Raw genomic sequence first — 24,058 nt, forward strand, 5'->3', positions numbered from 1 at the left:
AAATCCATCACCCACCACACCCAATGGTATGGTGACACCTCACCCCAACCAAATCCATCACTTGTGATGGAATTTAGTGGGGGTGGTGATGTGGTTTGGTGTGGTGTGATGATTTTATTTATTGAGTTTATTTATTTTATATAATATATATTTGTTTATTATATATAATTTTTTATATGTATTTGTTTAAAGAGAACATACGTGAACATGTGAGTTGGTGAACTTTCCGTTTTATATTCCTACTTCATCTTTATCCATAACCAACCATTCTCTTCTCACAACTCATCAACCACTAATCTCCGGCAACCAATCTTCTCACCGGCGCCGGCGGTAACCATCAAGTCATTTGCGCCACGGCGAAGGTCAAATAATAATAATACCCACCATGCATATCTCACCCTTGCATATCACACAAGCAGCTTCCGGAGGAGGAACGACGGAGGATTGAGGCGATTGAGGAACGGCGCATGGTGGTGGTCAACTTTTTATTCCTCAACGGTCAGTTTCTCGGGGCTCACCACGTGATGGCCATCACGCGTACCCTCTCATCACGCGTAAGGGCCGGCGGCGGTGTTTGATGGTCCATCACGCACCACCTCGTCTGCCCTAAAAATAAGTAATTGCAACAAGTCATATGAGTATAACAAATCAACCAAATGAGCAAGTATAACTGAGATGTTGAGAAGCACAGGGCTATAACGACTGGCGTATGATCATACTAATTTGAGATTATGCTGGACCTCTCCGAATGCGGAAGCATATAAAGCAAGTAAACACATAAACAAGTAAGGTATATATATTATATTATTAAACATAAGTGATGGACGAAATAGTAATTTCACAATTAAAGGACGAGGACAAAAACGACATTTCACAATTGGGCATAAAAAGTAATTTGGCATGATCCCATTTCGTTCTCCAAGCATATTGTACAAGTTTTTGAAGCTTCAAAAACTTAATAACTACTATTTAATCCTTTTAGGCATGCAAAAGTTTATTTTTTCTCTTTTCAATGCTATTTAATATGAATGACCTTTAGATTACCCTACCAAAACCATCCTTCAATGTCACAGTCTGTTAGATTTCCTATTGAATTGATGGAAATGAATGCGAAACTGATTGGTTCAATTACCAAATTCGTATAAAGAGAGAGATTAGAAATCTCCCAATCATGCAGATCAAGATCAATTTCATCTATTTCAAAAATCGTAATCCTAATCGTATTACTTTCGCTTCATTGATAAACCTCTCTTAACAGGTGATTTCGATTTAGACCATTGGAACAATCTCTGCCGTCGGCGTACATATGTCCAATCTTTGGCTTGTTTATTGTATTTTAATTCCATTATACATAGAGACTTTTTGTTACAATTCAGTGTCTGTTTCCAATCCATTAACTTTTCTAATAATTAAGTTTTTATTTATCTATGCTAATTATGTTGATATAGCTAAATTAAAAATAAAGTGTACTGAAGGGTTTTTTCTTTTTTGAGTCAGACCTTTTGTTTGCATCTTACTAAATGTTTGCTCTTGCTGGAGGATCATATTAATAGTGGACTCAACTTAATGTTGGGTTATTAGGCGGCTTCAAATTGGTATGCATAATTCTTGATTTTTTATTTTTGTACTTCATTTTTGTCTGGTTTAATTGCACATATAAAAATACATGTACACACAATTATTCTTCTTTTCTCTAACACGATGTGGCAAAACGAGTTACTCTAGGTAGGTTGTGAAGAGTACAGATTCTTTTAGCACGGGTCATAATGAGTTGTTAGTCATGTCATGTTAGGTTGAACCACTTTTAGCGTCTGTATATCAACGATCTTGCATCTAAACCTTTGTTAGATTATGGCATTATCATATAATTTGTTTATTTTTTAACATGTCTTAAACAGGTCAACCTGTTTAAGACATGAATCCTGTTAAGCTCAAACCCATACCTGTTAAAACCCATGTCGTGTTAACAGGTCCGCGTCATAAATTGATAGCCCTGCCTGAAATCAATATGACTAACTCGCGCAATTAACACTTTCACCAAAATCTTAAAATCAAGAAAATGTACTTTAGCATTTGAGTTAAGTAATCAATATACCGCCTTTTACTACGTAACTTCATTCATGTCCTAAAGAGTTAAAAACCTGTTAACCTGTGTAGATTTTTAATTTTAAAAAAGTAAATAAATATACTCTCCTAAAGTCCTAAACCTAAAGGCATATTTATATACGACATCACACGTATATCCATTAGAACTTGCTACTATATTTTTAATGGTTGATGATTTGCTTCTATGGTTTTTTGTATAAGTGTGCTATGGATTTGTGGTTTTTTGTATCATATATGTTAAGAATTGTGGTTTTTTGTTTCAATATGTTATGTGTTATGTACTTTTATGTTTTTTTTGAAAATTTTTGTTTTATTACACATGTATTATTCATTGTATGTTTTAACAGGTTAACCTGTAACTAAACATTCGTGTTCGTGTTTTTAAAAAATGACACGATTCGTTATCGTATCGTGTTCGTGTTTAGTACAACTGGTCATCGTGTCTTATCGTGTCGTGTCTGAAATGTTATGACAACCCTAATTTCAGGCATCAACAGGTGGAAATGATGGCTGTTTTGCGGGTAACAACAATTGGTCAGGGTAGTTAATTGGGTTAGCCACCGGTCATTTGAAGTGGATAAATTATAAATAAGATTAATTATTGGTTTAATTTGAAAATAATCAAACTCGGTTATTATTATTTTTCATTTTAATTACGACCATATGTAGAGTTTATGCCCAAAAGCTAACGAGGACTTGTAAAGATATTTTGCTGGATACCAATATGGTTTTAATCCTTAACCTTGTTGAACTTCTTTGTTGAGGCGTCAAACAAAATCCTTAGGTTTCTTCGATGTTTGGATTGTCGTATTTAATGGTTAGGTTTGTGTTAATAAATAATAACAATAATAATAATAATAAAAATAATACTAATAGGTTTTCACACATTAGTATACTTGTAGTTCAACTTGTAAAATACTCTCTAATATGTGATTTATTTGCTGTTAAATTTTTTATCCGAAATAGAGTTTTGATGAACACGTACGTATCTTGCTATTATAATTTCATGTTCATAATTTTCAACAGGATTCAAGTTCATAATTTTCAACATGCTTTTAATGTGCTAATAATGGAGACCCATGATTTCTTATAACCTGTCATGGTGCTGTTTATACAAAAATATTCTCCGTTGCTTCATGAGTTTCATTTTGCATTGCAAGTTGACGGCTCCTTGCAACTTATGAAGGTATGTTAGTTAATATGTTCATGAATGGTAATCTCAAAGATTCTTTATCAACTTATTAACAATTTATCTCAGGAATACATGACTGAACTAGAGGTTGATCACTCACATAGTGGTATTCGTTACACATGAATTCTTTGATAATCTATGTGATAATGAGAGAACCATGATTGTTTCCAAGTCATTATAAGTTGGGATGAAACCTCAGGTAAACATTGTTGTCCTTTCTTACAATATATACCAAACTTAAGTACGTGTTTGTAATTTATGAAACTATGCTTCAATAATGCTTTATATTATAATACCATTTAAGAAATTGCTAACATATTGGCAACAAGAGCACAACAAGTCGGGAAGTCAGCAATTGTAAGAATTTCATTCACAGTTGCTGCTCAAACGCCTAGATACATTTCTTTTAATTGTATTTACAACCATTTAGCAATTGTTTTCGTTATTGTGTTGATGCAATTGTTTTGATTTGGAGTTAAACTGATGTAATTGTTTGTTATTTTTTTTAAGTTCAAGCTATAAGTTGTTAGCCTAAATTGTAAAGAAGTGGTCGAAAAGACGTGGTCGAATTGGTGTACTTTGTCGTGTACTTATCTAGACAAGGTATTATTCGAATTAACGAGCCACCCCAATGCGTTTAAGTATAAAAGTTGCATACCCGGCGCGAAGCGCGAACATATCTGCTAGTTTTTTTTTAATGTTTAGTTGAGTGATTAAACTTAAATTTATGTGTTAAGATTGTTAAAATTGGATGGGGGAAATTGAAATGGAATATTACAGATTTCACAATCTTCAACCTCAAAACAATTTAGTAAATTTATTTCTTTTTATACATTTTTTATCTTTCATATTTAATAATTATGTATGATATTTTACTGTTGCATGTAACAATCAAGTCAAGCTTTATGTATTTTATATATTGTTTAATTTGGTTATGCACAAAATATAGGGAACTTCTGCTACACCCTCGAGAGCACCTGGATAAAACCAAAGCGTATTATCTTCTACATATATTGTATTATTATTTTATTTTTTCTTCATTCCAAATATATTTACTCATATATTTCATGTACATTTAAAGGGATGGCGTGAGTTCTTTCCAGTTCTACCAAGTTCTACAAAGTTCTACATTATGAACTTGATGCAACTCGTAAGGTAATTAACGATAAATATATACAGTTATGTTTTTTTTCAGAGCTCAACCTCTGTTGGTGAGTTGTTTTTTTCAATCTTTATTTTGGCTCGTGAGTTGCTTTCCTAGGCTCTAGCGAATAATTATCTCTTTGATTTCACGCTCTGTTCCGATTAACTTTAATTTGCATAAATCAAAGATAAACTACCGTGCATGGAATCATCATTGTTGGTTAGTATCTTACATGTAATATTGGTTTTAAATAATCGCAACTATGGCCTATTGGTAAATAATAGTCTCAACTTTAAACTTGGTTGGTGGCGGTCCAAACTAGAAGGGTATTTGGAAAAAATTTTCACATACACAATTCGTGTACATGCGAGCCTAATAATGGTTAGATATAACATACTAGACATACCTTTATACGCACCATACAAACTACTAAGGGCAGTTGCTATAGCCTTCGCTTTTTGATACGAAATAATTAGACCACCAACAATTTATATTAAAAACTAAAGTAACTCTAAATGCAAAGTTACAAACCACGTTAAAATAATGTATCAATATCCCTTACTTCACCTACAATAATTACAAATATATAATCATCCAATCAATTTGTTATTGCAGATTACTCATAAAAAATAGTTTTCACAATTTTTCATTCATGAGTTAATTACACAAATTATAATGTCTTTAACAATAATATGTTATTTCTTTTAAATATTCCATCTCTATGCCATTCACTCGACTTATTCACAAACTTATAGTTGGAGTTTATATACACCTATTCCCGGATTTAAAAACTTTTAACCAAAATCAATACCTAACAAGTCATGTATCATTACTTTTTGGATTCCAATACATCTAATGCTTCATCATGTATAAAAAAATAAACAATGGAATGTAATACACATTTCGTATTAGAAATACCGTCTAACTACTCACCAATTAACACACATTCAATCATTTATGTTAATTCTAAATATAAAACCCACTAAACTATACGCATAGTCAATATATAAGTGTGCAACCCCGCACAAAAAAAATCCAACAAATCATATGCACATGCGGCAACGCGCTCGTATTGATAACACATTACACCACACCAAACACTACAAACCAATACGACAGGATAATTTACGCGAACCCACAGCAACGCGATGGCACTTCTGCTAGTAAGTTGTTAACACATAAGACAATAGTTGCAGTTTTGAGTATAAGTATATATATAAGAAATATAATTTACGCATATGTCCCCAAAACGTGAAAAATGAGTAAAAAGAGGGGAATGTGGTACTCACCTGATCGGATGAACGAAAAACAAGTGAGGATGATGAGAGCAAGGTAAACCCCTTCGGAATATACCGTCAAGGATTCCTAGTTAAATAATATAAATATGAATTAATTATAAACAATATACTCGATTTAATAAATTAATATTTTTATGTGATTTAAGTTATGATTGGGGTCGAGATGTTATTACTTGAATGATCGACTACTCTCTACGGTCATTGTTATTAATAGTCTTATTAATTATAAATTCCCAAATACTTACCCATGATATATATATAATTAAGTGTTTAAATAACTTAGATAATTAAGATATAAGATATGCTTGTAAGAATAAAAATCTAAATAAATAAATGATTAAATATACAAATTAAATAAAATATTTTAATTAAATATACGTAAAATATACTTTTAATTATTAGAAGGCATATACTAATAGAAGTGAAACGATTTAGTAGAAGTCAGATGGATATGAGTCCATGGCATGTGACAGTTGTGGATAGACATGATACTTTGCCAACATAGATAAGAATAACCACAAGTGTTACGAATGTGGAGCCGAAAGTCACACTTCAAGAAAATGCTAGAAATCAACGACAAAAGGTGGAAAGACATGCAAGGAAAGCGTAGATATGGTTTAGACTTATTGAGTCGTGACACAAATGATTAGTGAGTAATGAAGGGAAGTCCTCTGGAATGGAAAGGATAGAATGGTATTATAAAAGAAGGTCAAGACATACCGGAAAGGAAGTCGGTTAAGGTAATTGGTTACGACAGATCAGGCAGCCTGATATGCAACGGCAAACAACAATGGATTCATAGAACAACGTGAGGCTTGATTAGTCAAGAAAGAGGGAGATGTATCATCATGGACTTCATGATCAAGCTACCTTGGGCAGCTATAACTCATGAACCTTACATGCTGATGCAGAGCTGAGAATGAAAGAAGGTATTAGTGTTGACTTAAGGAGTTCTCCAACAAGTTATGCAATGGATGCGCTCAAGAATTGCAAGAAGTGTTATCTCTCAAGGAATAGACAAAGGGATTTTAAGAAGTAACCCTTAAGGAGAAACTGGGAAGGTTTCCTTTTTGGAATTAATATGTTTTGAACGTATTGCAAAGCAGTATATTTGCTAAAGGTTGTAATTGGATGGAATGGTCATTCAGTGCTAATTTAAAGGACAAGAAAGGAGATCATACTTGTGGAAGTAATATGCAATTGCAAAGTCTGGAAAAAGGAAGCGTATCATAGATGACTTCATGGACAAGCTACCTAAGAAAGCTAAAACTAATTAACATCACTCGTTGATTGTAAGACAAAGGATAAACCAGTAAGTCAGGAAGCTAAAGAAAGGATGTGAATACATGAAGTATTCCTCTTTACAAGGACTAAGCAGGTTTCGAGGACGGAACCTTTTATAAGGTGGGTAGACTTGTAACATCCCGAAATTTCTAAGAATAATATTTAATATATTATTTATTTATGGTGAAAAAGTTTACTTAAGTTAGTAGAGAAATACAATAATAAAGATGGAAGGATAAGTAGGCTAAGTAGATGGAATTAATTATGGAACAAAAATAAAATATGGGCCAAAGGTCCATGTGCTTAAGGGAGTATAAATACCCCTTAAAACCCTAATCCTTTCCATTTCCATAAATCTCCACACCATAGCCTACACATCAAAACACACACTTAACCCAATTCCCGTTTTTGAGAAAACCACCCACGAAGACACAAGATTACCGGAGATCTAGCCGTTGGATCGGTCTCAAATTTTAACTGAGTGTTCATGGTATATAAATGAAGATTTCCACTGATTAGATCTTCGATCAGAAGTCGGGAAGTCCGATATTTATCAATAAAACCATAGCAGCTCAAAAGTGAAGATTCCGGCAACTGTTCAGCTGTTCCGGCGACTGTAGCTGCAGTTTCCGGTGAAGATGAGCTGATGAGTTTGTAGATCGGGATGAGACGGTTCCGTGGCTGCTTGGATCACTCAAATCGGAGTTCGTTTGATATGGTTTTGAGCATCTCGAGTGATTTCATACAAAAACCTCAAAGGTACGTTTTTGTTAAAAAGACTTACTTTTCATGAACGGATTTACATGAAAATTTGTAGGATGATAGATCGGGTCATGATTATTGATAAATTAATGAACTTGATAATAAACGGGTTAGTTGGTTCATTTCGGGTATAACGAGTAGTGTTCGGTTTGTGAAAAGAACGGGTAAACGAAGTCGGTTTTGCATGAAACGTAATAAGATAGTAAATCGGACCCTATTATGTGATAAAGTTGCAAACTTGATGTATAAAACGGACTTAACGAAATCATGGACTTATACGGTTCATAAAATAAACCCTAGATCTAGTTTTAAACGTTTTAAGCCTAGAGGTCCAAACTTTATGCTTTTTCGGGCCAAATCTTATCTGAAATTGACCATGAGAATGTTTACGGGATTGGTTAGTACCATATCAAAGGGTTACACGTTGAAACGGAGATGGTTAAAGGGGTTAAGATCGAACCCGTAGCTGCTACTACAAGTTTGCTGAGTAAGTTCGCCACTTCAACTTCGCCTACTGTAAACTTCGCCGCATATAAGTTCGCCTGATATTTAAGTTCGTCTGATATCTAAGATCACTTATATCTAAGTTCGCTTATATATAAGTTCGCCTGATATCTAAGTTCGCTTATATCTAAGTTCGCTTATATATAAGTTCGCCTGATATCTAAGTTCGCTTATACCTAAGTTCGCTTATATCTAAGTTCGCTTATATCTCAGTTCGCTTAAATTGAGACCCGGATACATGGCGACCTGTATATGTATACATATATGTGCATACACGTGATGGTATGCATTGTAAGGACAAGGTAAAACGCTAGAATGTTAAAATAAAGGAAAACCATAAAAAAATGCTGAGCTAATACTAGGCCTTTGGGTTAGATTAGATGAGTATTGATACATATAACTTATATACAGTTAGCTGAGCTCAGTTAAAGAAGGGGATAACGATTAACAGTGAACGCAACAGGATCCAGGTGATTTTTCAGCCCCATTTCCTTGTTATGTTTTCGGGGCTCTGTGCATACTCAATGTGAATGTTAATACACTTACCTTAAATGGTATGTGTATGTCTTAATGATGAATGTGATAGTTATGTTTAAATTATAAATGTATGCTTGACAGTACGTGAATGACCTTCGGGTATTGCACGTATTGTTAAGGAAAGTATAGTGTAGTATGTATGATAAGAGTATGTGAATAAGGGAGTATGTATGACTATGATATGTATGATATTATGTAAGATATGTATGAATGTGATAACGGAGAGGATAATGAAAGGTAAGGTAAGGTTAAAGGGTTGCATACCCTAATAATATATGCGAAGGTTAAAGGCTTGCATATCCTAATAATATATGCGAAGGTTAAAGGGTTGCATACCCTAATAATATATGCGAAGGTTAAAGGGTTGCATACCCTAACAATATATGCGAAGGTTATAGGACGTAATACTCTTTAAAACGTAAGGTATGAAAAATTAAAGAAAGAAAGTACGAAGGTAAGTAAGTATATTATAAACGAAAGTATGAAAGTATGTAGTTATGAATGTGTTGTATGTTGTATGATTAACTAGAACTCACTCAGCGTAGCTGACTTTTAGTATGCACGCAGGTGAGTAGAATGAGACAGCTGGCTTGAGCAGGGGCACATGGCAGAAGAATAAAAGTCTGGTTTCTGAAGACTCAAAACGTTTTATAACTTATGTTTTTGATTCGAAAGACAGTATGTTTGATAGGACAAAGTTATGGATTAATGTGTAATGTTTTATGAATGTTTTGATATTCTGCGAATGTTTTTATTAACTCTGATATTTAGAACTATGTTTATGAGTAAATCCAACGTCCAAAGTGAGGCACCGGTAACGGGGCCTTACAAGTTGGTATCAGAGCAAAGTTCGAGAGATTTAAGCATCCTAAATGCTTAGACTCGAACAGAGAATGGGATTTAAGTAAGATAAGAAAGAAGATGCCAGTTCAAGATAGCCATGTGTCACTCAAGCAAGCTCGGTAAAGGTAAAATATATGATTAATTTCATGTATAATGTAAGAATGTGTAAGGAAGTTAACTTAATTGCTATAGAAAGAATATTTGAATGTTAGCTTAATTGCTAAAGAAAGAATGTGTGTATGCTAGCTTAATTGCTAGGGATAAGAATGTAGGTTATATGTATGTTATGATTGTGTGTGAAGTAAAAACTAGCACAAGTGAAATCACACAGGGAAATATGTAGAACCTGAGGAGTGATGTAAAGAGTTAATTACACTTGGCCACTGTCATTAACTACTTACCTTATGAATCATGTGCTAAATAATTCCTAGAGTGATAAAGTTTGTGTTTCCTTAGAGATAAGATAGATGACTGCTACAAAAGGGACGAGCGCGAAGAGGTCGTACTGGACGTTATGGTAAGACACGTGCTAACCAGACACATGTTGAAGAAGGTGTGACAAAGTAATATACGAAAGCAATAGAACTTCGACTTTAGGAAGTAATGAATAAGGATCACCCTGGGAGCTTGTAGTCAAATATTAATGGAGTTGCTAAATTGTTTCGCACTACAATGCCGACAATGTTCGTTGAAGCATCAATGGCAGCCCGAACTGGGAAGTCCAAGTGGAAGCAACATGAAAAAAACGAAGATAAGCCAACTTAGAGAGTCAAGACATGTATTATGTCTGCAATAGTTAACTCCATAAAGGAACTTGATGGGATCGTGAGTAACGAAGCGAATAATGATAAAAGCAAAGGTGATAGAGGAGGACGGGTGAATGTCAAGGCATCCTAATTGAAAAGGAATGAAAGGACGAGGCTACATAATGTAGCGAATATTAAAGAAGACACTAAGAAGAATGTAGTTGTGTACCTGATACTTTATGGAAGAGACCACTAGCGATACTTTCGTCAAAGTAGGAGAATGGTTAAGAATTGTAAGGTAGAACTAGAGGGATGTGAGTTCCTATCTACTCTTTATGATTGGCCTTAAGAGAGTTCGATGTCGTTTGGGAATGGATTTGACGTTTGAGTTTAAAGCTCGTATAGAATGTAAGAGTAAGTTGGTAAGGTTTAAGTCTCTGGATGGCGGTACAGTGATGGTTTATGGTATTAAGGAAAGTTCAAGGCTTAACGTCATTCCGATGATAAAAGCTGAAGGTTTGTCAAGGCGAGGGTGCAGTGTCCACCTGGCGTATGTTGTCAAAGCTACGGCTGACACGAAAGAAATGAAAGATGTTCATGTAGTGTGTGAATAACCAGAAGTGTTCCCGTAGGACATTCCGGGGTTAGCACTGGAACGAAAGGTAGGATTCCAGATAGACTTAATACCAGGAGCACAGCCCGTCTCGAAAGCACCTTACCTCCTGGCGCGTCCAAGATGAAAGGGTTGATATCCCAACTACAAGAACTCTCGACGAAGGTGTTCTATGCCGAGTATTTCCCTACGTGGTGTACCTGCGATGTTCATGAAGGAAAAAGATGGAAGTATGAGAATGTGTATAGATTTCTACGAGTTGAACAAGCTTACTGTGAAGAATAGATATTACCACAAATGGATAATTTGTTTGATCAAATGTAAGGTGCGAGTTGGTCCTCGCAAGTAGACCTTAGAGCAGGCTATCATCAATTGAAAGTGAAAGAGGCAGACATCCCTATGACAACATTTCAGACGCGATATGAATACTACAAGTTTCTTGTGATATCGTTGGGTAGACGAATGCTCAGGCAACATTTATGGTTATGATGAATAGGGCATGTCATCCGATATTAGGACAAATATGTCGTAATAATATATGCGAAGGTTAAAGGGGTGCATATCCTAATAATATATGCGAAGGTTAAAGGGTTGCATACCCTAACAATATATGCGAAGGTTATAGGGCGTAATGCTATTTAAAACGTAAGGTATGAAAAATTAAAGAAAGAAAGTACGAAGGTAAGTAAGTATATTATAAAAGAAAGTACGAAGGTAAGTATATTATAAATGAAAGTATGAAAGTATGTAGTTATGAATGTGTTGTATGTTGTATGATTAATTAAAACTCACCCAGAGTAGCTGACTTTTAGTATGCACGCAGGTGAGTAGAATGAGACAGCTGGCTTGAGCGGGGGCACATGGCAGAAGAATAAAAGTCTGGTTTCTGAAGACTCAAAACGTTTTATAACTTATGTTTTTGATTCGGAAAACAATATGTTTGATAGGACAAAGTTATGGATTAATGTGTAATGTTTTATGAATGTTTTGATATTCTGCGAATGTTTTAATTAACTATGATATTTAAAACTACGTTTATGATTAATCCAACGTCCAAAGTGAGGCACCGGTAACGGGGCCTTAGATATACATACATATATACATGAATGTATTTATTTAAATATAAAACAAATACAAGTAAGTTTATAACGACGTTCAAGATGACAAAACGTGAATCAAAGTGTCGGGTTTCAATAAAATAATTAGGTTTACTATTATTAAATATACTTATAATACAAACGTACATATATATATATATATATAAACAAAAGTTTTTAATGAGATTTGCCGAGAGACATAAATTCTAAGGTGACGGTTTTAATAAAAGTAACATTTATTTCATATCTAATATCTATTATAATAAGTTTATAAATTAATTTAACCATTTGCATATATATTAAATAAATAAATTAATTCTTAAGTGGTTCAACAAGTATATATATCTAATAAGACTAGTAAATGTGCCCGCGCGCTGAGGCGGGGATGCAAGAAAAATTAGGTTAGCAGGGCGTTAGTCTGTTATGTTATCGGCATTTGGTATCGCAAAATTTGTAGTGGATATAGTTTTTGAAACGTAAGATAAGAAATTTGTATAGCAACATTAACATGGCCATTGTAAGCTTGTCATTTTTTCTTTATAAACTGGCTACAACCCGAATCGGCTTTGCTCATAAACTAACTGATGTGGATTAAATTATAGGAGAGAATGGTTCTATTCACACTAAGAAAGCCATATGATCTTAAATTAAAATATAGATTTACTAATCCTGGCTAGCAATAATAATATCTAACAAGTAAGAACCCAATTTAAGAGGACTTCGTGTTATGATATGCATAGAAAGATTAAGTGCAGCAAGTCAAAATGCATCAAACATCATAACGTACAACAATTTTAAATCCCTCAATATGATCCTGTCCCCTAACTATGTAACATTCTCGGTTATGATCTCGTCCCCTCAATATGATCCCATCCCTAACAATTTTTTCATTCAGTTCGTTTATGAGCCAAAAAATTAGGTAATCTACACTACAAATCTTGCTTTGTTAATATCTGGATTCCGATGTACCATAATTCCATAATTGTTGCAGTTTCTCCACATTCAACGATAGGTCAAGCTAAAACAAAAGAATTCGCCATAGAAATGAATTTTAAAAATGTATGCATTATATATAATCAATGGAAGCACCGGTTTCTAACAACCTCGTATAAAGAAATATACAAAGAACAAGTGTACAGTATATTACAAGATTATCAACTCAGATTCTGACCCACTTCTCTCTTCGTTAGCATTTTGCTTTGCAATTTCCTTCATTTTCTCAACCCGCAAACAAATTTGTCCTAATTCATTGAAGATCATGAAATAAATAAAACAAGATTAACAGATAAATTAAGAATAAGAAAACATAATCACCATTACCTTACGCATATCAGTTTCCTTTTCAATTTCCCTAGCCCTATATTCATCATCAACTTGGTGAAATTGTTCACGTTCCTATTGTAGAATATTACAACCTAAATATGAAAAAAAAAACAATGAAAAGAGAATGCAAATCTAGGTATCACCTTCGCAGACATTTGACCGACACATTGTCGACCCGTTATGGTACAACTGTGTAATGACTCGAACACCATGGTTTTAATACGATCCTTTGTCTAACCAAACGTAAATGAAACCAAAAACCAAACTTGAACAACCAAATAAACTGAAACCAAACTGAAATGAGACTAAGATATGAAAACCGAACTGAAAGCAAAAACCAAACAATAACCAAATTGAAACAAAACTGAAATACGCAAAACCAAAAAAACCGCAACGAATAGACCTTACTGTAACAAAACCATAAAAAGTTAAACCAAAACGAAAAAAATGGAAAAAATCAAATAAAAATAATACCAAAAATTAAGATAACTAAAATCAAACCAAAACTGTGACAAACTAAACCAAATCGATGCGATACGAAACTGAAAATAATTTTTTTGTAATAAAGAGCTCGTTTAGACTTGAAACAGAAAAAAAATGCACACACCGGAGGACTTGGAAATTAGATGAGTTGGCGTCTAACAAAAAAAACAGAACTTAAATACTGGATTTTCAAACCAGTCCCCGAACGGTTTTCAATTCCAAAACGACGACAAAACCAAAAATATTATTTACCTATATTAATATGCACGCCATTAACTTTAACGTATAGATCATTACCCATACCATATTGATTCATTTTAACAATCAGTTTCAGGCCGAACCCGGTTTTTTACGAGCCTAATATATATATATATATATATATATATATATAATATATATATATATATATATACATATATTTAAATATAACCTATTTTGACCCAAACCAAATTAAACCATAAAAAGTTAAACCAAAACGAAAAAAATGGAAAAAATCAAATAAAAATAATACCAAAAATTAAGATAACTAAAACCAAACCAAAACTAAAAATATGACAAACTAAACCAAATCGATGCGATACCAAACTAAAAATAAAATTTTTGTAATAAAAGAGCTCGTTAAGACTCGAAACAGAAAAAAATGCACAAACCGGAGGACTTGGAAATTAGATTAGTTGGCGTCAACAAAAAAAATAGACCTTAAATACTGGATTTTCAAACCAGTCCCCGAACAGTTTTCAATTCCAAAACGACGACAAAATCAAAAATATTATTTACCTATATTAATATGCACGCCATTAACTTTAACGTATAGATCATTACCCATACCATATTGTTCCATTTTAACAATCAGTTTCAGGCCAAACCCGGTTTTTTACGAGCCTAATATATATATATTTAAATATAACCTATTTTGACCCAAATAAAATGCATACTTTTTTTGAAAATAACTCATTTTGACCTGAACCAGAAAGTTATATTTTTAAAATATCTGTTTTTAGTTTTGACCCAAATCAAACAAACATATTTGTAAAACTACCCATTTCGACCTGAACCAGAACCTGTTTTCACCCATACAAAACTGACACATTTTTAAAACGACCCGTTTTAATCACTAATGCACTAACACGAAAGACAAATTTAAATGGAATATAGATGCATCCAAGAGTATATAAAGTATAAACAACACACCTGCATCTCTTTCAAAAATATAAATTTCTTGTAACTCAGACTGCAATCCAAAAGTTATTGTTCTGTCTTGAATGCACACTTTGCACTTTTATATTTTGTATCCTGAAACCAAACGTAAGTGTCTAATAACAACCCGTCTAGAAGTAAACAAATAAAGCAGTCTATGTAATTAGAAGCATAAAAAATATTTACAGAACCAAAAAAAAGGCATTGTGCATATTTACCGTGTGACCATTGAACAAAGTAGCTGGTGAACAATAGAAGTAAGATTAGATTTGTTAAATGTAGAATTGGGCAAATCTTGCTTGAAGTGTTTGTTCATCAATCCACCCTTTAAAAGCCTATCAAAAACCGCCTTCGCCAAGGACACTATCGGGTCAAAAAATTGAATGAATATTAATATTGAAGTGCTATGTACATCTGAATAACTGTATGTATGACCAAAAAAAGGCATTGTGCATATTTACCGTGTGACCATTGAACAAAGTAGCTGGTGAACAACAGAAGTAAGATTAGATTTGTTCAATGTAGAATTGGGCTTTTGCAGCTTGAAGTGTTTGTTCATCAATCACCCTTTAAAAGCCTGTCAAAAACCGCCTTTTCCAAGGACACTATCGGGTCAAAAAATTGAATATTAATATTGAAGTGCTATGTACATCTGAATAACTGTATGTATGCTTCTAAAATTAACCAGTTAGGGCAGAAATTCAACTTGGCATGTGCCAAATTATGACATATGATTAAGAATATGAAAGACTACATAACCAACACAAATATAATTTTTTGAAATGAAAAGAATCAGTGTATCATGCAATTAAAATATCATCTTTATGTTAAATTTCATGTGTAGTGTATAACAAAAATCATGTTTCAAGATTGCCAAGAAAATTACTAAATGTCAAAAATAGAATGAAGGCATCTCCTTGATTGTAATTTTGAATGAGAACTGGTGTAAAGAAAAAGATGACATTTTATTTGGCTAAAACTATAAAAATACAACATGCAGATCTGACTACAGCAACATTAGTAAACTAGGGTATAGCCCGTGTTACACACGGGTGGAAAAACATGTCAATAAACATAATAAATTTAAACAACATTTTTTAAGCAACACAAAACTTCTTCAAACTTTCGGACCAAAACGTTAACCATTTACATGTTCTAGATATTAAAAGTTAAAAGTTACAATAAGTTAATGTACATCAAACAACCAAAAAAATCAACAAAAGACATAAACATGTTCTTTCATATTAAACCATCATCAACCTAAAGAGATCGTTACAAAATCATATAACAATTAAAATAAATATAAAATCATATCGGAAAACCTTACCGGAAAAAGATATTACCTTGCCGGAAAATCATATAACATTGTTGGCCATTAGAGTATAATATATAAACTTACCGGAAAACGTTGAATTTGGTACAAAAATCTTACCGGAAACTTTACCGGAAAACCGTCATAACTTCAAAATATCAATACAATCTTGAATTTTGATATACAACCTAAAGTAATCATTACAAAATCATATAACAATTAAAATAAATATAAAATCATATCGGAAAACCTTACCGGAAAAAGATATTACCTTGCCGGAAAATCATATAACATTGTTGGCCATTAGATTATAATATATAACCTTACCGGAAAACGATTAATCCCGATCTATATTACCGGAATATAGAAAATGGTGGATGGTGGAGTTAGTAAACCGAGAGAGAGAGAGAGATTAAAATGATTTGGGTGGAAAATCTTAAGGTTTAAATAAGTTTTTTGGGTGTATGATCAACATGACACATGGCAGAATATTAGAGCACATGAGAATGGAAACATGTTGACTGGATTGCACATGTGGACAGCCTAGAAGAAGGTCATGTGTCCACATTGTATTACTTTAATAGTATTTAAAGATTACCACATATGGATTAAACAATCAAGTTGAACTCAGTCCATAAAAAATTATAATTAAATCTAAGTCTCTCTTCCGATTAATTAAAGCTTGGGCTCAGACTCGTTTAGTAAACAGATCTGACTACAGCAACATTAGTAAATTACCACATATGGATTAAACAATCAAGTTGAACTCAGTCCATAAAAAATTATAATTAAATCTAAGTCTCTCTTCCGATTAATTAAAGCCCGGGCTCAGACTCGTTTAGTAAACATGCTTATATTTATGCTCGAGCTAGACTTCGTTTAAGGTTTACTCTTGCGAGCCAATCTCGAGGAGCTCACGAGTGCCGCGGGTCGGTTACACCATATGAATATTAACCTAAATCCTTACAAAGGGTAGATCGATTAGCATATGAGTCAAATTACCACAAAGATTAAAATCAAGTTGAGCTATCTAGAAAAAAAGTAATCAAATCACAGTCTTCATTCCGATTAAAAAAATTAACCTAATTAAATACCCCAAAGAGTAACAATCATCATCATCATCATCGTACTCAGTATATCTCACCAATAGCCAAGCTATGGTAGGGTATGAGGAGGGTAAGATGTAGACAGCCTTACCCCTACCCCATAGGGATAGAGAGGCTGCTTTCGATGAGACCCCCGGCTCAATAGTAGTTTTGCATCAAGCCTTGGACATAAGGCACATAGCACTCAATCATCGGGACACCGGCTGATTGGTGCATGTACCATTGTCTTTCGGCTATCAACGCCACCACATGATGCCTGATTAACCTTCTGCCACTTTTAACGTTATTTTCACGAGATTAGTAAAATAACGTTAAAATTAGTGCAATTTTACTTTTGCCCACCCGAGGGTTCACACATATATACATTATATGCGCGCACCGCAAGCAGGGCGAGCTATGGTAGGGTCTGAGGGGGGTATTAGTAAAATAACGTTAAAATTAGTGCAATTTTACTTTTAGAGTAACAATAATAATAATAATAATAATAATAATAATAATAATAATAATAATAATAATCGAACCAGGGGAGCATTGAGCGCATTTAGGAATGACAGTCTGTTGAGCACCATGGATCTCGAGCATGCATTGCCTTCAACTAATACCTACAAATTCATCAAATTTAACCACAAATTGAGTAATCAATTATATGTGTTTGACCCATTAAAAATGTAATAATATAACCTGGAACAATTCACGAGTTCCTCCATGGTTCCATAACCTCCTGAAAACACCAACGCCATCAATATTTGAATACGAATTTTATGTTCAAAAGTCATAAAATTTGAACATAATTATAAAAATACAAGGAAGTGCAATAAACGCATCAGCTTCTAGTGTCATGTCAGCTTTCCTTTTGTGTGTATCTGTCACAATGCATCATCTTCAACGATTTCACCATATATCTAGCAAGATTTGTAAAAAGTATGCTTAATTGATTTTTTTAATTGCTCATCATTTATAAATTAGAGAGAGTATAGGTACAAGAGTTTTTGAAATAACCCTGCATGTGAATAAGCAACAAAAAGTTCACTATATAGATACTGAAATTCACCAAATTAGAAACCAACAGGCATCAGTTTGAAAATTGAAAGCATAAAAATGCTTACCCTAGCTGTTATCAAATGATTTCGACACGAATATATGTAATCAGAATAAATTTTCATGTGGCTTGAGACAATTAAATCAATCAAAAACATAAATATTTGCTGAGATTAGGGAATTAAGAAGCAGATAATCGATTAGGGCGACATGTTGTTGAAACTATATGAACCAAATCGAAAACAACTACTGTGAAGAAGCGGGGATTCAATCAGGAGGTCTTTAAATTGCCCAATTGAATGTACGATGATGTTACAGTTAAAACCCATCATTAATTAGGGGACGTGAAAAGACGATTATACGGAGAGGGGGATAAATCAATTGAACGAGACGCTTACCGGAGAGATTAATGAGGTATTTAATTGAAGTCGAGGGTTGTATTGATGTGGCCGGCCGTGACGATGGTCCGAGTTGGAAGCCGGAGGTTAGGGAATTTAATATTACGGCTTGGGAATTTGAAAAGTTATCCGTATGTATTATAGTGTAATATATCATCATCATCGTACTCAGTATATCCCACCAATAGCAATGCTATGGTCGGGTCTGAGGAGGGTAAGATATAGACAGTCTTACCTCTATCCCATAGGGATAGAGAGGCTGCTTCCGGTGAGACCCCCGGCTTGATAGTAGTTTTGCATCAAGCCTAGGACATAAGGCACATAGCACTCAATCATCGGGACACCGGCTGATCGGTGCATGTGCCCTTGTCATTCGACTATCAACGCCACCACATGATGCCTGATTAACCTTCCGCCACTTTTAACGTTATTTTCACGAGATTAGTAAAATAACGTCAAAATTAGTGCAATTTTACTTTTGCCCACCCGAGGGTTCACACATATATGCATTATATGCGCGCACCGCAAGCAGGGCGTTATTATAGTGTAATATAGATTCGGGAAAAACACAAGTAACATTGTCAGTTTGACAAAATATAAAGTATTTATGATTTTATAACATTTATAGTATTAATTATTGATTAAATATTATTAGATAACAATTGATTAAACAAAAATCAAAACAAAAGGGCTTGGCCGAGACTCGAACCCGCGCCAGAGGCTGGATCTACGAGGACTACGCACATAGGCCACGCCATCTGCACTAGCTTGACATTTGAGTAATAAATGAAAACTGTTTATTACAACTCGAAACGGCCAATGCCCTAAACTGATATGAACCCTAATTTCAAAATCGATAAATCCGCGATATGAATGTACAATTACTGTTAGGGCTATTATAATACAGATTAATAAGACCTTGATTCATGAATTGATTACCTCCCATTATGATGAATTGCGGGTGGACGGCTAGAAGGAACCCGCGGCCAGCGAATGATCTAAAACAGGTCTTGGACGTGAAGATAGTACAATTAAACAGGAGGCTTACGTTCGCCGAGATCCAGAGGAGGTGTTGATATAATGCTAAATATATATGTTTCCCTCGTTTATTTTATTTAATATTTTAATTGTTTTTGTTCGTTTTTAGTCAAGATTTGTATACTACTAACGTTTTTGTGTGTCGTAGGTTCCGGGATTTCATCTTGATTAAAAAGGGCGAAAAGCGAGCTAAAACGAGCCGAAACGGAGATCCGGAACGCGTCAGAAAGGGTCAGAACAGAGAACCGGTCAGACCAGGCGGGTCAAACCGGCCCCCATGGAAAAGCACGCTGCGTTGCGCGGAGGGGTACCTTATTTCCCGTCGCACGGCGCCTAGGGGTTGTTGATGGGTTTTTTAATTCGTTTTTGCTTAATGTTGGGCCTTGTTTTGGGTATTTAAACACCTTTAACTTAAACCTGACATAACCTGAAAGCCACCAGCCGATTTTGGAGAGTTCTTGGAGCTATTTTACGAGTCTTGTGGTGATTTTGAAGGCAAGAGGACATCCGGTGAAGAGCTACACGTTTACGTTTGAAGTTTTACGGGTTTTATCATCCTTGATTCTTCGATTCTTTATATTTTCACCATGTTTTCATTATTATTTGTTTTGTTTGATTTAGACTTTAAGATGCTAGGCTAAATTCCATAAACTACCTAGGTCGTGATGAACCATTGTTCGGTTTGATTTTGTTTGGTTTTCGTTTCGTTATGGATTTTATGTTTTAAGTAAACTGTTGAGTTTGATTTAATTGATGCGTATGATTGCTTGGTTTTGTTTACTTGAATTTATTGTTTCACATTGCCCTTGTTGATTGTTTCATAGGATAAGGTTTTGTTAGGTCATTTACTGTGTGTTCTTGGCTAGTATGTGATTAATATGCATTAAAATCATAGAAACAATAAAATCAAGTAAATATATAAAAGTGAACTGCCAGCCTAGAAAGCTGTAAGGTGGTAGGTTGTTGATAGATATTTGCTTTTCGGGATTGCTAGATTTAGTCTTCGTAAGGAGTCCATCTAGGTTTGATTGTCAGCTTAGTCTATTAAATTAATTGAGCCTGCTTTGCTATCTTTGAATTCCGCGCTGTAAGGTAGGTTTTCATCATAAAAGATACTTAGACATAAGCAATTAAACAACCGTAAGGAAGTTTAATATAAAACTGGTGAGTCTTAAAACTTGTTAGAAATCCATAGGCGTCTTCTTGAAGTTCAAGGGTCCTGTTCGGGTTTTCTGTCAAGGGTCTATTTTATGATCCCAGTTCCATAACGTGAGTTTTCCATTTAATTAATAACCGTAACTTTGGGGATTCTGGCCTGGGTAGTTATCTTCATCATCTGATTTAATCTAAGCGTTTAATTGTTTTTATTAGTTTAAAAATTAATTAGGTTAAGTTTTTATATTAATTAATTAAGTAGTAATGATTATGTTTTATTATTATTATAATAATTAGGGTTAGGTTTTAATATTTTATTATTAGTTTTATTATTAGTTAATTAAAGTAATTATTAGTTAATTATTATTATTAAGTTTAATTATTAGTTTAAAAACCCCCTCAAACAGTATTATTAAATAGTCGTGTCTTGTAGTTGAGTCTAATATGCTAGTTTTGTAATTTAAAGAGTCTCGTGGGTTCGATATCCGGAATTACTTAGCTGTACTAGAGTCGACCGGTTCACTTGCCGGTTAGTAGTTTTAGTTAAGTTAAGAGTCTAGAATTATTACTTAATGTCTAGATTAGCGTAATTTTAGTTAATAATATTATAACTACTTTTAGCACATCAAGTTTTTTGGCGCCGTTGCCGGGGACTCTTGGAAATTGCGTTGTTAGCTTTGATTAGACTTGCTTGCTATATACGTGCTATTTGTGTTTGTTTTTGTTTTGAGTCGTAGGAGTCTATTTGTCCGTGTCTTTTATTTCTTTTGAGTCGTAAATATGTGTGAGATTTGTGGCGGACCCCATTTTACGCTTATATGTCCACAATATGTGGGGTGTTTGGCACATCATTATGCTAACCCTTTTGTGCAACCGGTGTAAAATTTTTCACAGGGACCTTTTCCGTATTATTTTGATAATCCGTATCAGCAACCTCAGCAAAACCAGGAGCAGTGCTATGATCAATTTTCTTGAGGATGTAGCTGCTATGGGTAAGATAGAAAAGATGTTGGTCCAATACATGGCTACAGATACCCAAAAGATGTTCGTTGAGCATGATACCATCTTCAAAAATCACCAGGATATTATTACAGATCTCCAACGTCAAGTAGAAGAAATTTCTAAGATACTGGATGAAGAAGATGAAATGGAGAGGTTGAGATCCTTGGAATATGTTGAGCAGTCAGATGAGGAAATCATTCAAGTAACGGAGACAAAAGTGGATGTTGAAGTCCCACCTCCGGTTTCACATGTTATTATTGATTTTTGGAGTGACTCTGATGATGAGATAAACGAAGAAGAGTGGGCTGCTTATCAGATGTCGTTAATGAAGAAAGAAGAGATAGAGGATGAAATGGATTTGGTAGATTCACTTGAGCTAATGTTTGGTGTTGAGGATATGGTTAAGGTTGATAATGAGCTTAACGAGGAAGATGAATTCCTGAATCTAGAGTTGTATGGATTGTCGGATTATGACGGGGGAGACATATTGGACGTTAATGAGGATGTTGCGTTTTTCGAGGCCCTACTTGTAGAGGACAGTGTAGATGAGGATGTGGTGTTAGAGGAAGAACACTATTGCCGGCCCGTGGACTGTGTTTTGAATGCTTATCGGGAATTAAAACCACGAGAGAAGGTCGAGGATGAGAAATTAACTGAAAACCGAACTTGTGTATATTTTAGGAGATGGTCTACGGGAGTGAAAAAGCCATTAAATGTCAAACACGACCAGTCTTCTCGATACTTACAACGCATTCGACTCTTGCCAGGTAAGTTTAAATATAGGTGGTCTGACCCGTTACTGATTTTTAATTCTAAATTAATATTTGGCGGTTCCATCATTGATATATTACTGTTTGATAAATTCCGGGTGGAACTAAACTGGTTAAATAGGGTCCAGATCAAGGAGAAACCTCCTGATTAAGTTCAAGTGTGGGGAGGTTTCGCTGAGTTTGTATATTTAATCGAGTCACTAACGTAGTTTTTGTAGTTCTTCTTTGTTTTTGCGTTTTTAAGTTTTGCTAGTTTGAAGATTGTATGAGCTAGAGAGACGATCCCCAAGGAAGAATATAATGAAACAAACAAGTGTGGGGATGGAGTTGCAGTGGAGCCATATACTTTGTATGTATTTATTTGCTCGTGATTATTCAAGTTTTATATATTTTGTGGGTTGTTGAAGTACTTTAATTGCATAATATCTATCAGTTTGATAAGATACATCTTTAGATAAGTTTGTTTTGTTTTACCGCTTATGTTCGTGTGTGTGAGAAGGAGTTACCATTTGCTGAGCACGTTCGTAGTTGGAGGACATTCATGGAAGAAGACTTTGGCATCATGTTTCATGCGCATATTACCAGCTAAGTCTTCTCCATTATCTAACTTATTAATTTTTCATTTTGTTTTTATTTTTAGATTTTTAGTTTTTTTTTGTAGTCCGACTTTATTATAGTTTTATTTTTATTTTATGTCGTCCTTATCCTTGCATTGAGGACAATGCAAAATTTTAGTGTGGGGATAGGATATTTGAGTCATAGTTTAAATTGAGTTTTTGTTTGAAAAATAAAAAAAATTGAAAAAATGCTTTAAAAATGTCCCTTGAATCTAGTTTTTTGCGTTAAAGTGGGAGATGATGATATTTATCGGAAATTGGTTTTTCAAACTACTAATAATATGAGATAAATAAAAGAAAACGCACTTAACTTGGGATGTGTCGGTAGGCTCAGCCTTGAAAATGAAAGGGCAATTTGATAAAATGGGTCGGAAATCTCTTGTGGGTAAAACATTTTGTCCGTGAAAAATAAGTAATGAAAGGTCGGGCCATACTCAAGCCTCAATTCTTGGTATGAAAAGTGGAGATATTATAAAGTTTAAAAAGTTTTAAA

The 24,058-nt window shown here is 34.1% G+C and overlaps 2 long non-coding RNA genes across 3 annotated transcripts; both read right to left on the minus strand.

The window, feature by feature from the left end:
• Positions 1-13,292: 13,292 nt before the first annotated feature.
• Positions 13,293-15,687, minus strand: LOC143579749 (uncharacterized). Of its 2 annotated transcripts, XR_013143533.1 has the most exons (4): positions 15,591-15,687; positions 15,348-15,492; positions 15,124-15,225; positions 13,293-13,541 (listed from the first exon to the last, which is right to left on the minus strand). It is a non-coding gene; the product is annotated as an uncharacterized LOC143579749 (long non-coding RNA). The 2 variants fall into 2 exon arrangements; XR_013143522.1 differs by having other exon boundaries at positions 15,124-15,492.
• A 2,351-nt stretch (positions 15,688-18,038) lies between these two features.
• Positions 18,039-18,444, minus strand: LOC143579852 (uncharacterized). The gene is made up of 3 exons (XR_013143546.1): positions 18,351-18,444; positions 18,229-18,268; positions 18,039-18,149 (listed from the first exon to the last, which is right to left on the minus strand). It is a non-coding gene; the product is annotated as an uncharacterized LOC143579852 (long non-coding RNA).
• Between the last annotated feature and the right edge of the window lie 5,614 nt (positions 18,445-24,058).

The sequence above is a fragment of the Bidens hawaiensis genome, unplaced genomic scaffold (genome assembly GCF_021521415.1).
Source record: "Bidens hawaiensis isolate Kalapana, Puna unplaced genomic scaffold, B.hawaiensis_p1.1 tig00000142_1, whole genome shotgun sequence".
In the NCBI taxonomy this organism is placed as follows: Eukaryota; Viridiplantae; Streptophyta; class Magnoliopsida; order Asterales; family Asteraceae; genus Bidens; species Bidens hawaiensis.